We start from the raw sequence: 11,930 nt of genomic DNA, 5'->3' as shown, positions 1-11,930 counted from the left end.
TGTATTTGGATGAATCCTATATAATAAAAGCCTAATGTGCTAAGTATCTGGTTGGTGGCCGTTCAGCCAATCAAAGCGTAACATGCTAATGATATGCTAAGGCCCCTCAACCACTTGCTATGACGTGCACTGACCACCAGGGGGCAGACATAGGGAAGTGGGCCTAAGCTGTCAGTCGGACATCTCCCAAGGGCTCCCAGACTGTGAGAGGGCACAGGCTGGGCTGAGGGCCCCCCCGCCCAGTGCACGAATTTTGTGCATTGGGCCTCTAGTTGTGAATAGGATTATATAGGTTTCAAGTGTACAATTCTATGATACATCATCTTTATATTGCATTGTTTGTTTATCACCCAAAATTGAATCTTCTTCCATTATCAGATATTAGACGCCCCTTTACCCTTTACTAGGCCCCACCTTCCTTCCCTCTGGTAACCACCATACTGTTGTCTATCTCTGAGTTTTTGTTTGCTTGTTTTTCTGGTTTGTTCATCCGTTGCTTTCAGTTTTATATCCTTCATGAGTGAAATCATATGGTTCTTGATTTTTTCTGTCTGACTTGTTTCACTTAGCCTGACATTCTCTACATCCATCCATGTTGTTGCAAATGTCAATATTTCATCTTTTCTTATGGCTGTGTTGTATATGTGTACCACATCTTCTTTATCCAATCACCTATTGAGGAATATTTTGTCTGTTTCCATGTCTTGGCCACCATGAATAATACTGCAATGAACATAAGCGTACATATGTCTTTGCAAATAAATCTTTTCAAATTTTTCAGGTAGATATCCAGAAGAGGGGTTGCTGAATCATGTGGTAACTGTAGTTTTCCATTTTTGAGTAACTTCCACACTGTTTTCCATAGAGGCTATACTGGTTTACATTCCCACCAACAGTGAATGAGGGTTCCTTTTCTCCACAGCCTCTCCAATACTTTGTTATTACTTGTCTTCTTGATGATAGCCATTCTACCAGGTGTGAGGTGGTATCTCATTGTAGTTTTATTATTATTATTATTATTATTATTATTATTAGAGGCCCAGTGCACAAAATTCATTCACTCAGTTTTTTTTTGGGGGGGGGGGGGTCCCTCAGCCCAGCCTACACCCTTTTGTAGTCTGGGACCCCTGCCAGTTTAGGCCTGATCCCCAGGGCTGAATCATATGTTATTACCTATTGGAATGGCCGAAGACATTTCCCAACCTGAAAAGGATGCATAAATGATGGCTGTCTGCCAGACAGCTGAGGGCATTTTAATCTACATGTTATTGTCTCCTGCTGGCCAAACACCTGAACAGCCAAAGGCAGTTCCCCCAAAACAGACAATGCCTACTACAGGGTGTCCCAAAATTCACGCAAGAAGTAATTTTGATAAAAAACACAGGTTTATAATTAAAAATTGTAAATTTTTTATTGATTCATAAAATATACAGTATAGGGTTATGTATGGAATACATATCAGGTAAATGGCCTCCATGGCTTTGCTGGCACATACGCACTCTTTTGTTATTGCCTGAGCAGCCGCATTTTCAAAGAAGAATGGTCTGATGATGCCTCCAGCCCAAAATCCACACCAAACAGTGACACATTGTGGATGCATTTGTTTCTCAACAATCACTCATGGATTTCTGAACCCCAAATGTGACAATTTTGTCGATTAACCAAGCCATCAAGATGAAAATGAGCCTCATTGAAATTCAGCCACATTTATGCAAAATGGTCATGGAAATTTTCAACAAAAGAGTGCGTATGTGCCAGCAAAGCCGTGGAGGCCATTTACCCAATATGCTATTCCACACATAACCCTATACTGTATACTTTATGAATAAATAAAAAATTTACAATTTTTAATTATAAACCTGTGTTTGCTATCAAAATTACTTCTTGCGTGAATTTTGGGACACCCTTTATATACTAAACCTTAACCTTTGATATGTATATATGCTTTGCCTTAGGACAATTTATGTTAATAAAGAGCAAGAGGTCCAGAGGTTGACAGAACTTGGTTCCTATAGCTAAGCTTCCTCTGGCTCCCCAATGGATTACAAATTTATATTATATTTCTAATCTCTTTATTAATTTATGCCACAGCGCCTTCTCCAGATTCCTGAACCTTTCTAGATGCCAAGAAACACCCACAGGCACATAAGTTTGTTTTCTTCTATATAATTTATTGTTTCAGATCCTATATTTAGGTCTTTGATCCATTTGGAATTGATTTTTGTACTTGAGAACAAACTGTAATCTAGTTTTATTCTTTTGCGCATGGCTTTCCAATTTTCCCAGCACTATTTAGTGAAGAGGCTTTCTTTTCTCCATTATATGTTTTTGGCTCCTTTGTCAAAAATCATTTCAATTCTGTTCCTTTGGTCTGTGTGCCTGTTTTTCTGGCAATACCATGCTGTTTTGATCACTCTGTAGTATAATGTGAAGTCAGGTAAGTGTGATCCCTCCAGCTTTGTTCCCCCTAGGATTGCTTTGGCTATTTGGAATCTTTTGTGGTTCCATATAAACCTGGTGATTTTTTGTTCTAGTTCAGTGATTCCCAAAGTGGGCGCTCCCCCCCCTCCGCCCTCCCCCCCCCCATGGGCGCTGCAGCGATCCAGGGGGGTGGTGATGGCCACAGGTGCATTTGGGGGTGATGAGTAACTGCTATTAAAATTTTTAAAAAGTTAATATCCAGGGGCTGAGTAATATTTTTTCTGGAAAGGGGGCGGTAGGCCAAATAAGTTTGGGAACCACTATTCTAATTCTTTTAAAAAATGACATTAATTGCATTAAATATGTATATTGCTTTGGGTAATATGGCCGTTTTAACTAATTTGATTCTTCCAATCCATGAACATGGACTATCTTTCCATTTCATCGTGTCTTTTTCAATCTCTTTTAATAATACTTTGTAGTTTTCAGTGTATAGGTCCTTACATCCTTTAAGTTTATTCCTAGGTACTTTATTCTTTTGGTTGCAATTGCAAAAGGAATTTTTTTTCATTTCTTTTTCTGAAATTTCATTGTTAGTATACAAGAAAGCAGTGGATTTTTGTGCATTGATTTTGTATCCTGCAACTTCACTATATTTGGTTATTGTTTCTAATAGTTTTTTTGGTGGAGTATTTAGGATTTTCTATATACAGAATCATGTCATCTACTTCATTCCTAATTCAGATGCCTTTTATTTTTTTCTCTTGCCTAATTGCTTTGGCTAGGACTTCCAGAACTATGTTGAATAAGAGTGTTGAGAGTAGCCTTGTCTTGTTTCTAATTTTAGAGGAAAAGCTTTCCGTTTTTCACCATTGAGTATGATATTAGCTGAGGGTTTGTAACAGATGCCCTGTATTATGTTAAAGTACTTTCCTTCTATCCCATGTTTTGAGTGTTTTCATTGTAAATGGATGTTGTACCTTATCAAATGCTTTTTCTGCAGCTAGGGTTGAAGAACACTGGTCTAGTCCAATGATTGGCAAACTGCGGCTCGCGAGCCACATGCGGCTCTTTGGCCCCTTGAGTGTGGCCACGAAGTTTCAATCGCACTGTAGGTGCATGCCCGCACGTGGTATTTTGTGGAAGAGCCACACTAAAGGGACCGCAGTTTGCCGACCACTGGTCTAGCCGAACTATTGGGGGGTGGATGTAACTGTTCTTCTCTATAACCTAAAGTTCTGTGTGTGTGTGTTTTCCTTTTCAATAAAAGTTTTAAAAATATTTTTAAAATTGATTTCAGAGAGGAAGGGAAAGGGAGAAAGAGATAGAAGCATCAATGATGAGAGCGAATCATCCATCGGCTGCCTCCTGCACTCCCCCTAGTGGGGGGCTGAACCTGCAACCTGGATATCTGCCCTGTTGGGAACCAAACTGGTGACCTCTTGGTTCCTGGGTCGATGCTCAATGCTGAGCCATGCCAGCTGGACTCAATGAAACTTTTTTATTTTGAGATAATTGTAGAGTCACATGTAGTTATAAGAAATAATACAGAAATCCCATGGAGCCTGAGCCTAGTTTTCCACAGTGGTAACATCTTGCAAAACTTTAGTACAACATTGCAACCAGGGTATTGGCATTGGTGCAGTCAAATACAGACTATTTGCATCCCCACAAGGATCCTTCATGTTGCCCTTTCATAGGCACGCCCATTTCTCCCCGCCCGCCCCCCCCCTCCCCTCCAGGAAGGTCCATTTTAACTATGCTCTGCTCTTTTCATAAATGGCAGACTTCCTCTGCTGCATTTTCTTCCTATTAATACAAAGCAAATAAAGACACCTGTTTTCAGCGGGAAGGCTGGGGAGGGTTGGAAGGGGCTGGGGGAAGTAAGAGAATAACCGAAGGACTTATATGCATGCATATAAGCATAACCAATGGACACAAGAGACTGGGGGTAGGGGAGGCCAGGGGAAGGACAATGGGGAAAAAAAGGAAACATATGTCCTATTCTTTGTAATACTTTAAGCAATAAAATAAAATAAAATACACCTGTTTTCAATTTTTTCTAGCAGTGTAACTGTCTTAGGCACCTAAAAGCCTTTTGCCTCTAGGCCAGCGGTTCTCAACCTGTGGGTCGAGACCCCTTTGGCGGTCGAATGACCCTTTCACAAGGGTCGCCTAAGGCCATCCTGCATATCAGATATTTACATTACGATTCATGACAGTAGCAACATTACAGTTATGAAGTAGCAATGAAAATAATTTTATGGTTGGGTCACAACATGAGGAACTGTATTTAAAGGGCCAGAAGGTTAAGAACCACTGCTCTAGGCTTTGATTAACACTGTTGTTTGAGCAGATTACCTGGAGTCATAAAACAGTTCTTTTGGGGAAGGGGGTGAGTAGAACAATAAGTTTGTTCATAAAATATTCCTCAGACGTTCTCTGCTTAGATTGTGAATGCCATAATCAATATAGTTTTCTTTGTTCATCACAAACCCATAAAATCTCTGGAGCAGCTTTTATTTTAAAGATAGCTATGGCCATTAACTGTCTCCCTCCGGCTTAAGTTTTCAATAAACCAAATAATTGGTGCGCTTCTGACTCTTTCAGAAGCTAAAACACAATTGGAACTTTACTCGTTCTTTGATGACCCTTCATGACATACCTCAGCTTCTCAGGACCTGTCCCTCCCTTGGTTTACATCATAGAATTTCTGGCATCATCTCAGAAGTTTCTCAGGAATGTCTTCACCTCAGATCTTACCACCTAGTTCTCCTGGCCTCACTCTCTTCCCTAGTTAGGAGGCCCCTATCATCCATCATTATTTCCAGTATTCTCAACTCACTCCCATTTTTACTCTTCTGTTTTATTTGTACTATTACCCCTACCCCCACCTCCCATGTATAAAACATGAGTTTCTTCTTATAGTCCCTGGCCAGTTTTATGGTAAATCCGAGAACAGCAGTAACACTGCTGACTGGTCTCTGGGAAGTCTCTGACTAGATGAGCTTGAAGTACAGAGAAGGTTTCATCAGTCTTAGAATGGAGGCTCTGGAGAGGCAGCCTGTGGAGAAATTCTGAATGCGCAGCCTCAGTACCAGAGATGTCACTGGCAAAAATAACATTCATGGCCCTGGCTAGTGGTTAGGGTGTCAGCTTGTTCATTAAAGGGTCTCTGTTCGATTCCCAGTCAGGGGCATGTACCTGGGTTGCAGTTTTGATCCCCTACCCCAGTTAGGGCATGTGCAGGAGGCAGCCAATTGATGTGGCTCTCTCCCATTGATGTTTCTCTCACTCTCTCGCCCTCTCTCTTTCCCCTTCAACTCTTTATAAAAAAACAACAAAATCAATGGAAAAAATACACTCTGGTGAGGTTGACCAGACCTCTGGTTTTGCTCTTGAGGAAGGGCACCTACCAGCACAAAAATGTTAAAACTTTCTGATCTTCTATGTATAGAAACAGCAGGCTGCTGCCTGGGGGCCTTTGATTGGGCATTCCGATGCTACTGAACATGTGAACTCTTGCCTACAGCACATTTACAGGGTAGAAACATGGGGTGCTGGGGTCCAACCCCAGCGGGTCCAGGGGTCCCCAAAGGTGTGGACGGAGTCAGCGAAGAAGGAATGACACGAAGGCAGCATTCAGGTGATCATCATAGTTGGGTTCCTCAGCCAGGTTCTGTCGCCAGGTTCTGTAGCCAGGTTCTCCTGCCAGGTTTTATCCAGTTTCTCCTGCCATGTTCTGTCTAGGTTCTCCAGCCAAGTTCTGTAGCCGGTTCTGTCCAGGATCTTTTGCCATGTTCTCTCCCTAGGTTCTCTCTCTAGGTTCTGTCTAGGATCTCCAGCCAAGTCCTGTCTCTAGGTTCTGTGTCTAGGTTCTGTCTCTAGGTTCTTCAGCCAGGTTCTCTCACTATGTTCTGTTTCTAGGTTCTGTCTTCTTTTGTCTTGTTACATCTGTATTTATACCAGTTGATTTTAATCCTATCAATTTCTATTCCAAAGGTTAGGGCATTTCTTATCTCCATTCCAGGGAGTAAAGATTATGTAGCTTAAGGGTGATTGTTCGTAGTTAAAGTGGTTAACTACCTGCCTGGCATTTAGTCAAGAGGTTTTATTCCCTCCCTAACTTCAGGGAAAAATTCCTACCTGGGGAAACAACCTTTCTTGGAGAGGTGACCTTGGTTAAAACACATAGCGCCAAGAAGGGGAGCAAACATCTTAAGAACAGTATGCCATATACGCCAGGTCCCTTGAAACATATGCTGTGCAGATTTTTCTTCTCTGCAGCAACTGTGTCAAGCAGCAAGGATGGACCGGCTCCCAGCAGTGGGGGCAGCAGGAGTAGCCCTGGTAGTAGCAGCTGCAGGATGTGGACCAGTGTCTATGCTAACAGCGTACTGTGGGGCATGACTCCTAGACCTTGGTCTCAGGACAGTGGTTCAGGAGAAATTTAGGTCTGAAACCTGAATGTTCCAGGGAGATGTTGCTCTTAGTAGAGCATTTTTGTCTAGGACAGAATATGGCAAGTCTTAGGGCAGCCATCATGAAGTGTCTGAAGAAGGTGGCAGTTAGGAGTTGATTACGAAGCAGCTGCATTTATCATTCTCTGCATAAACCAATTTTAGGGGGAGACTCCTGCTCTTCTTTATGTTGAACTAAAATCCTATATAATAAAAGGCTAATATGCAAATAGACTGAACAGCAGAACAATCAGAACAACCAAACAACTGGTCGCTATGACATGTGCAGACCACCAGGGGGTGTGAGCAGACCATGGCGGGCATTGGCAGCGGCGGAGTGGTGGAGCAGGTGAGCGAGGATGCCAGACCAAGGCCTGGCGACAGTTGCTGTCATCGGGGCCAGCCTCTGGTGATTAATGAAAATTCTTTGCTCCTGCGTGCTGCAGTCCTGCCCAGTGCTCACACCTGCTGCTGGTGCCTGGCGCTGGTCCCAATCACTCGGCACCATCATCTCTGAGGGCTTTTCTACCTCCCCTTGCTCCTGAGGGGCTATCGGGTCAGCAGCTGCCGCTTGCACCCGCTGCTGGTGCCGGCCTCAATTGCTTTGTGCCTTCAGTGGGTGCGAGTGGGGCCTATGCCACGTGGGAGCAGCAGTGGTGGGAGTGGGGCTGCCAGCAGACAGGTGATCGGGGTCGTGGTGGGAGGGCCCGGGTGGGGCATGGATAATGGGCCGAGAACCGCCCCTGTGCCTACCGCAGCCTCACGACCCAAAGTTCCTTTCAAAGTGCACGAATTCATGCACTGGGTCCCTAGTGATAAATAATGACTTGGTGGACATATTGGTGGCTTCCTCTGGGAAGGGAGGGAAACTTTTGTTGCATCCATATTCCATTATGCCTTTGCACTAAGGGTTGTACCAAATAGATAAAACTCTTTGGAGATAAGGTGTTTTTTTTTAAGAATACTTTAAAAAAAAAAGTTTTCTCTCCCAATTAGAAGTTCTCAGAAGTAAATGATCCCCTCAAATTGAGCCAACATATCTATCAATTGAGAAACTGGTGGGCTTTCACACTCTTTTTTTTTTTCTCTTTTAGATATATTTTTCTTAATTTCAGAGAGGAAGGGAGAGGGAGAGAAAGATAGAAACATCAATGATGAGAGAGAATCATTGATTGGCTGCCTCCTACATGTCCCCCTACTGGGGATCAAGCCCGCAACCCAGTCATGTGCCCTTGACCAGAATCAAACCAGGGACCATTCAATCTGCAGGTTGACACCCTGTCCACTGAGCCAAACCAGCTAGGGCGCTTTCATACTCTTAAGCAAGGATTTGGTTATAGTGTGGAAGTCGAGAAAGAGGACTACTTTGGGAATTTAGGTTTATCAGTTAGCAGCATACAGATGGTAGCTAAAGCCACTCATATAGAAGAAATTATAAAGTAAAAGTTTTTAGAATAACAAAAGACAGGTGAGGGTTGAATTGTAAAGAATACCGATATTTATAGAGCGGTAAAGGAAGAATTTCAGTAATGGAGGCTGAGAAACAGCCATGAAAGGGTTAAGACAAAAGGCAGGGAAGAATGGTATCACCCTGGCCAAGGGAAAAGAGGTGCATGGAGTGTTATACAGATTGAGGAACTTCCAACCACAAAGCTCTTGCCAATGTCACAGTGACCTGGGGATCATAGTTACATTGGGATGCAGGTCAAACTGTTGTGGACCAAAGAAAGGAGAAGTGGGGAAGTGGAGGTGTTTGTGGCCTTCAGGAGACGTAGCCCTGAAGATAGAGTCATGACTCGGGCAGAGCCTATAGTGTAGGAAGAGATTTCTTTTTTCTTTTTCCCCAAGAAGGTATAAAAGTGAAGCGTCTCAGTAGTGTTTCAGAGTCTCTACAACCAAGTGAGGGAAGAGCTAGTAAAGAGGAAGTAGTCAAAGTGTGGGAGCAAAAGGCTGCTGGATGGAAGTGGGAGAAGGGAAGTCGGGTAGCCAGGCTCCAAGACAGCCCCAGCGGCCTGCCCTCCTGGTGTTCACACACTACGTCATCCCCGCCCAGGTTGTCCCTGGGATGGTCTGTGTGTCTGGTTGAATGTGGCAGAAGTGGTTGCTTTTGAGATGAGGATATCAAAGACACCGTGGCTTTTCTCTTGGTGGTTTGCTGGCTTCCTCCTCCCCCCTCCCGACCCCCAACATCTTCCTCACCCCCCACCCTATCATTCACTAAGGGAAGCCAACTGCCATTTCGTAAGCAACCCTGAGGAGAGGCACGAGTGGTGGGAAACTGAGGCTTCTTGCTGACAACCAGGTGAGTGAGCCTGGAAGTAGATCCCCCAGCTCAGGGAGCCTTCAGGTGACGGCAGCCCTGCTGGCATTTTGGCTGTAACCGCATGAGCTACTCTGAGCCAGACACACTCGAGCAGCAAAGCTGCTCCCAGATTCCGCACCACCTGAAGTGATATGAGGTAATAAATGTTTATTGTTTAAATTGCTATGTCTCAAGCAATTCTGCAGTGCAGGGGAGGAAAAAATTTCCTCAGCCCTCTTAAGGTCCCTGGCGGGGTCTGAAAATGAAACTCACAGAGACAGATTAGCAGGAGAAAAGCATAGAGACTTATTTCATGTAAGTTTTACATGACATGAGACCCAAAGAAACAGTTAAACCTGAGTATTTGATGCTAAGTTTGGTGAAGAGTGGATAGCATTAGGGAAATGATAGGCTGAGGAATACGAGGTCATTGTAGTCCGGAGACACTCGGCAAGAGCTGTTGGTTTGGATTTCTCTTGGTGCCCCTTGTCTTTGGAGATAAAGATGCTGCCTGCCTCTGGGTATAGAAAGGGCTTCTCTGACGTGAGGGTTCTATGACCGGTTTCAAGGGAGAAGGACAGGGTCAGAGTGACCTTCTTGCTTTTGCTGTTTTTTCACATTCCTTTGGCTTGAAACAGTGGTTCTCAACCTTCTGGCCCTTTAAATATAGTTCCCCATGTTGTGACCCAACCATAAAATTATTTTCGTTGTTACTTCATAACTGTAATGTTGCTACTGTTATGAATAGTAATGTAAATATCTGATATGCAGGATGGTCTTAGGCGACCCCTGTGAAAGGGTCGTTCGACCGCCAAAGGGGTCACGACCCACAGGTTGAGACCCGCTGGCTTAAAATATTTGATATGCCAAGGCGCAATATTTGGGGTTGCGGATGCTGAACCCTATCAATAGGTTGAGTAGTAAAAAAATCTAAATTTCTACTTTCTTCATTCCCAATGTGCTAATTTTACTAAGACCATGGACATAAGATATCTTCATAGCTATAATGCTGATTTTTAAAAAATGTTTTTATTGATTTTTTAGAGAGCGAAGAAGGGAAAGACATAGAAACATCGATGAGAGGGAAATAGATCAACTGCCTCCTGCACATTGGGGATCGAGCTCAAAACCCAGGCATGTGTCCTGACCAGGAATCTAACCATGACCTCCTGGTTCATAGGTTGACACTCAATCACTAAGCCACACCGGACAGACTATGATGCTGATTTTTAAAAATTATGTACAGTGTAGCTGGTTTGGCTCAGCGGATAGAGCATCAGCCTGTGGACTAAAGGGTCCCGGGTTTGATTCTGGTCAAGGGCACATGCCCGGGTTGCAGGCTCAGTCCTCAGTAGGGGGCATGCAGGAGGCAGCTGATCAATGATTCTCTCTCATCATTGATGTTTCCATCTCTCTCTCCCTCTTTCTTCTCTGAAATCAATAAAAATATATATTTTAAAAAATAAAAATGAAAATTATGTGCAGAGTATGAATTAGGCTGAAGTAATTAATATCTTTGTAGTGGGGTTAATATCTTTGTACAAGATAAAGAAGCAAAGCCCTATGTATTGATTGAGGCTGAGCCTATTGGCAGAAATAGATAAGTGATACCGTAAGGATTGGCTTTGGGCAGGAGGATGAACTCTGCTTCATCTGAAAAGCTATTTTTACTAGTTCTTGTTCTTTAAACAGACCTTTTAAAGTGATTAGCAGAATGATAGATGAACTATTTGCTAATATATTCCAGTTGTCCAGCAATAAGGCTTTTCTGGACAAAGCAGTGTGAGTGTTAGCTTAAAAGAAAGAACAAATACTCAAATAGTGAGAAGGTAATTATCCAGGCAGAGGAAAAATAATGATGCATTTAAAAAAACCCATGCATGCATGAAGAGCAATCTGAGGATGTATAAATCACAATTGTGTTCAAAGCAAAAATCATGCTTGCATGACGAACAGTGGAGTCTTGGTGAAGACAAATGAACACCCTGATCACAGAACTAGGAGAAATTCTTCCTGCCAGGGGATGTAACTGCCAAATGGGATCATATAAAAGAAGTATGAATGGAAAACTAATTTTGAGGTTATAACCAGGTAGAACTGAAGTTCTGCTTCAGGTTGCCCAAGAGAGTGGTGCTCCCCTTTTAACCATTTATGATAAGCATGAGATTCATGCATGATAAAGTATTCTGCTGGTGGATGCCACTTATTGTAGTAATAACTTGTAAATTTTTCCATCATTTCCATTATTTATCTCAGACCTTTACTCTTATATTCATTTTAGGAGAACATATGTACAAATCATTGTACAAAGTTAAAAATGTCAAAATATGCCTTAAAGAAAATATTTTTTGTTTTTTAACCAAAGAGTTTTTAATGACTTTCTATTCTCCTTTGTTGTATTTTGGATTTCACAAGGTTGGGGCAGCTGGACCATGGTGACAACCTGGAGCTTGACCAAGTCATGGGTCTAGGCAAAGGTGGCAAGATGAACAGGCCCCGCTGTCAGCACAGAGGCAGGGCTAAACCCGTGGGCAAGGCCTGGCTTTCATGGTTTCCCATTCAAAATCTGGAGGAGAATTGGAGTCCTTGGAAGTGGAAGACTTTGATGTGAATTCTTGTTTTACTATTTAGTAGCTCTGTTATACTGAGCAAGAGAGTCTCAATGTCTCCTTCACAAAATAGAGCTAAAAAAATTCTGCCATTATTACATACTGGTGTTGTCTTTTTTAAAAAATATATTTTATTGA

Source organism: Myotis yumanensis, unplaced genomic scaffold (assembly GCF_028538775.1).
Source record: "Myotis yumanensis isolate MYYU_CA2020_CCGP unplaced genomic scaffold, mMyoYum1.0.hap1 SCAF_3, whole genome shotgun sequence".
NCBI classification, from domain to species: Eukaryota; Metazoa; Chordata; class Mammalia; order Chiroptera; family Vespertilionidae; genus Myotis; species Myotis yumanensis.
Note: the sequence above shows the minus strand (reverse complement) of the source record.